Below are 6,000 nucleotides of genomic sequence, written 5' to 3'. Positions count from 1 at the left end.
TATATTCTGACTACGGGCTCCTACTTTGGAGATAATTTTGTTCTCAGTGCTCTGGGTCTTAAGTCTTTTGCTTCTGGTAGTGAATACACTTATCTCATCTTTGTAATTCCAGCATTCTTGCAAGGCCTGTGCAACATCTCCCGTTTTCTGACCATCTCAACAGAGGCTATGCAGCTATCCGTTTCTGTCGCTTTATGATTGCCTTTTGATTCTTCCAGTTCTGCCATTAAAATGGGTTTGTAACTACCTTTGCTGATGCTTCCAAATGAGTTGAGGAACATGTTAACTTGCCATATTTTCATGCCCAAAGACTGGCTTAGCTTAAAATTCAGCCGTGCACATCAGTGACTTTTCTGAACTGCATCTGTGTAGTTTTGGTAATAAGATCAGAGTGCTTCAGAGTTGTGGTGTGTGGCTCTCAGTAATCTCAGTGATCATGAATCATTAATGACCTCTTTTCCCTCAAGCATAATCCTTAAGCGTTTAACATATGTAAAAAACATTGCACATTTTTTTTAATCTGAAAGGCCCTGGGAGTTTACAAATTCTGATAGGCTCTTTGTTAGTTAGTACCTGTAGGTCTGTACCTATGCTGGGATGCCTTTGCCTTTTGTCTGCTGCCCTCAGTGAGGGGATTGCAAATATCATACCACAGTTTTCCTTTTTTCACCTGAGATTCATTTTCTTGCCTCTTAATGGCAGAAATGAGATCTTTGTGTTCCTATAGCAGAAAGCGAAAGGTATCTCTGAAAATCCCATTAGGATGTGTCTTGCTGTCAGAAACAAGTAGCCACACTAGTTGACACTAATGTCACTAAATTAGTAGTCACAGCTAACAGCAACAATAGTGCTATTCTTTCACTGCAGATTTCTAGAATCTTTATCTGTCTACTGAAATGAGATGAAGAATTATTTTCTCATCCACTAATATCTGGCAGTACTTGTCTATGACATCAGAAAATATTAGTTTTAACATTTCTGTAATATTCTTCAATTTGGGGCATGTGATAGCCATATGTCTTCAGTACTTCTATTTACACTATTTGAGTTTGCCTTGCTTCACTGGATGACAAGCCATTTTGGAGGTTTGTTACTCTAGACAGGAAGCCTTTTTCATGTGCTTAACTACTCCTATTATATTAATTAACTCCTATTACATTCATTATATTCATTAACTACTCCTATTATATACATATTCCATAAGTTCATTTACTTAGGAAATGGAATTGATGGCAGATGATGTTGTGAGTCAGTCAGTTTATTCAGTTTGAGGTACACAATACCTGGGGATTGAGTCCTTCGAAAACATCTTGGTAATTTTTAGCTGGTTTGCTGCAGCTATGTCAGACTGTATTGTTCTCATGGATAGTTTTTTGTTTTGCTTGCATATCTATTACACTAATAATTTCTCTCAGATTTAATCTTGTTAGATTCCTACATTTCCTTTCTTTTTTTCTGGAAACAGTGACTGTTGTAGTGTTTCCACGATTTCCATATCCTTCCATGTTCTTCTACTTGTGATTAATGTTGCTCCTATGGTCTTCTTAAATTTCATTTGCCATTACTATACATAGGTATGTCATCATGCTAGAATGCCCTCTTTCGGGAAGATCTCTGCCACAGCACTATGAATGGAATACAGGACATATGAGGGCGTGATACAGCTTCAGGAAATGGAAGGGAAGTTATATTTTAGAGCTTTACCCAGGATAATTTTGAACCATGCTTGTGTTTAAATGTTTACCATGAAATCAGCATAAATATAGTCTTATTTAAATATAAAATACGTTTATACAAAATTGATAATCTTCTGATTTTCTACGTCCCCTCCCACCACAGTAGTTACAAAACATTATCGCTTTCCAGTTTTTAGGTGAAATTGCTGTTCATTATCAAAACATAGATAGATGCAACCAGGGTATTCTAAACATGTAGCTGCTGGGTTAACAGAAAATGACTGCAACTTCTGACTGTAACTAGCCTTTTAGTTATTAGCTTTGAACTTTGACTTTTGGAGTATATACTGGTAGATAGTGAATTAAGCATGTTTCAAGTGTTTTAAACAGAATAACTAAGGGACAATATTAAGGGATGTTTTGGTATCTAAAATAACAAAACACCTATGAAGTAGTAATTTTAATATTTCATTATTGGCCATAGTGTATTGAAGATAAAAAAATGCTATTGTGAATACAAAAAACCTCTTTGGATGCTGACAATTTCTATATGGCAGCATTAAATTAATGCCAGATATAAGGATTTTATCTGCCTGGAATGTCAGTGGAGTTCATATACATTTATAGACTTTATGTAGGAACCAATGATACTTATTTTGGGCTTCAGTTTAGTAAACCTTTCTCTGGATAACACTTAAGCATATGCTTAAAACAGGTGTTTCAGTGGTTTATTGAGTCAAGAATAGTTTTTAGGAGAATCAGTCTTCAAAGACTTGCATGTTCTCATGGACAAGAAATGGTTAAACTGGTTATAGAAAACAACGAAAGAACCACAAAATTCCTCTGCAGGCTCAAAAGCTTTTCAACTTTTGCAAAGATAGTGAGGAGAATATTTTTACCTCCATTTCCAGTTCAAGAATGGAAGGTTTTACATCTATGTAGCTTGGCAGCTCTGTTAACAGCCTTGCTATGCGAAAGGTGTTTGTTTATTTTGCTGATGTTGAGTTCCATTCTTTTATATTTGTTTTCTTTTTCCTTTCCTAGGGTGATAGGGTTGAAGCAACAGGATGAGAGATCTCAAGCATGCTGCTAAATGTTGTGGTCTGACAAAACTACATGGCTTCCTTTATCACGACAGCTGTGTTTTTATATAAATAATCTTAATTTGGCCTGCAGAAGGATTACGCCTGATACTCAAATGTATTTACCTTGAAAGGTCACCTTGACTTCCCCAAGGAGTTTTCTTCAAAGCATTCAGGATGCCAGACCAGAAAGGCTCGCAGACTGAGGTATGTTTATTGTTTACTACTTAAGAAAATAATACAGGAATGAAAAGGACACCTTCCAAAATAGCAAAGAATGTTATTGCTACTCACAATATCACTTTGAAATAAAGATTGCTGAATGGGCTGCTTCATTTTGACAGTCATACCTAGTATGGATCACAGGGAATAGTTAAACTGTGTTAAATTAGGCTCCTGTTAAATAGATTTTTATCTCTGTTAACTGGCCTCCAATAGATGTCATTAGGATTGTTCATAGACGCAAGACAAGACTGGGACAATGAGTAATTCACAGCAGTTACATATGCAACTCTGCAATTTGCAGCAGTTAAAGAAATTGGTCTTTTATTTTAATAACCACTGATGATAGATAATTTGGCCAATGCTCAGAAAAACTCATTATAAAGAGTGTCAAAGATGAGCTCAAAGATGCCACCCTGTTTATTAAATTCAGTTATATGAAAATCATTATTTTATACTTTCATATCAAGCTGTATGTTCATCACATAATGCAAAAAGGGGAGATTTAAAAAATAAATGGACCTATTACTATCTATGGAAATATTATGTAATTTTCTTTGTACTTCTGTGCTGATCAATGTGTAAAAATGACGTTTTATGTCATGAAAATTTTGAAGATGTTTTCGTAGGTCTAAACCCTGAAAAATTAGTTAAATATGTTCCTGCCTCCTGTAACTAAAGACTTCCATACCCTATCAATCGGCTAGGTAAGATGCACACAAATCATATTCTTCAGTGGTAGAATTCATAGCTGATCATGAGATTAGTAATACTGAGGCTTGGGCTTTTATCTGATTTGAAATCTGTTTGTGGCTGAGGCTTTAACTTCAGAGCGAAGAGTGCCAAGACCTAAAGTAAGACATGTTTTTAATTTAGTGACCTTATGCAGAATGGAGAGACTCACAGTAACCCATTTGAGCTTTTCCATTTACAAGTTCAGACTGGATATGGGTGCAGTGAATTAAACCAACAGCAGTCATGCCCCACTCTTGTTATTTCCAGTTGTCCCACATTTGTTATTTCCAGTTGTTTGGATTGGTTTTTTTACACTGCTCAAATGTTAACATACAAAGAAAACAGCATTCTATAAATAGTAACTGGACCCTAAAGCAGTAGCTCTGAAACCTTCTAGTCTTTTTTTTCTTCTCAATGTATGCACCATCTATAAGAAACAACCCATGTTTTTACATTCAGATGCATACTTATTATTTGGACCAAACTGCTAATCCTCTTGTCAAAAGACTCCTTTTTTTCAGCCTTATTGTTTCACATTTCCTTAAATATGGTGTTTGTGTGGCAAGAAGCAGAAGGAAAGCTGTTTTGTGATGTAATTTGTAAACTTTTCAGTATCTTATCCTTTTTTGTGTGCACAGCTAAACTTACAAAAAAATGTCCTGAAAGAACCTTATGAAGTCATGGTTAGTATACCAGGCACAGAATGCTGAAATTAAGACATCCACAGCAACTAGTATGGTATCGTGTAACATCTCCAAAATTTTAAGCAAAGTCAGATATACCAGAGTAGACATAGGGGTTTGTAGAAAACTCTTTAGCACTGATTTGTTTTGTGCACCATTGCTTGTGTCACCTGAGGTACCTCTGCAGCAGTCTTGTTTGGGTACAGTTTTGTTTGCCTGTATCCTTATACACATACAGGGTTTTGTCTGTGTCTGTTTTACAGTGCTTTACAGCCTGCAGTCAGGAACGCCTGAAAGGAAGCCTTGCTGATCTTGGCTGTTTATCTCACTAGACTAACAAGCATTGTGTAGAATCAGATACATGATCACAGAATTGAAGATTATGTAGTATTAATCTATGCCTAAAAGCAGAAGTAATGTAGCATATCCAGCATTATGTTTTATTATTGTTTCTTACCATTAAATATTCAACAACACAAAGCAGGGATCTCTTTCTGTAGCACCAAAAGACTGACTGAAATGAAATCTAAAACATTTGCAGACACTCAGGGAAGGGCTCTCCAATGAGATGATACCTTAATGTAATCAATGTTGATTTCTGAAAAAGAGGGAGTAATTTGTGTCTGAACTGAAGCTTGTGATGAGACCTACATCATTTAGTAGAAATTATTAATATACTTTTGATCATATGGCTAATTTGTTCTTCACATGAATATACATACTGGGACATGTACAATGAGCAATTGATCTTTTTTCTTCTTCAAAATAGTGTCCCAAATTTGTTAGGAGTATGATTTTGTTGTAGTATTTGTCATGAAGTCTCACATCAATTTTCAAAAACTTGCAGCTAGGTGAAATGGAAAAAGTGTTCTCTTGAATATTCAAAGGTACACCTGTATGCCACGTTTAATTTTTCAGTCTTCAGCCACAGGGCTTTTATTCTTAAAATCAAAAGAATTACTAGCTGCTTGTCTATGAGAAGAGAAAAAGATGAACCATTTGCTCTCAAACTTTCAAATATTTCTGTTTGTCCTACAAGGAGAAATCATGTATGGATAATCTGAGCTCAAGGACTGACATTTTCAGAGAGTTATAAATGATTGACAGATTACTTTTAAATTGAAATACTTAATCTGTTTTAGTTATATGTCAGTAGTATTTCAGCTAGAGCTACAATCAACGGCTCAGCTCAATGTTTTTCTGTAACACCCTCTACCACACTATCTAAGTATTGTATAATACCTACATTATGCCCTAAGTATTGTGTAATTTCTAGATTATGTTGAATGGTTGCTTTTTAAATTAACATGAAATTCGTCAGTGTAGAATAATAACATAACATTTTGTTTCAAAAATATTGACTATATTATTCATTCTTCATGATGCCTGCTTCCTGATGAATATTTTAAACAGTCAGGATAGACAGTAACTACATCAGAGAAACTGGTAGAGAGAGGCCGAGGAAGACAACAGTGAAGAAAAGATTACTTTTATATCCATATACAAACTAAATTAATTTGAAATATAATTTGTGTGTTCATTTTTAGCCAGTTTAAAAATGGTTTTACCAGGAAAGATACTGAACTGTGAATGAGAAGATAG

This window comes from Aquila chrysaetos, chromosome 8 (assembly GCF_900496995.4).
Source record: "Aquila chrysaetos chrysaetos chromosome 8, bAquChr1.4, whole genome shotgun sequence".
In the NCBI taxonomy this organism is placed as follows: domain Eukaryota; kingdom Metazoa; phylum Chordata; class Aves; order Accipitriformes; family Accipitridae; genus Aquila; species Aquila chrysaetos.
This window is presented reverse-complemented; position numbering follows the sequence as displayed.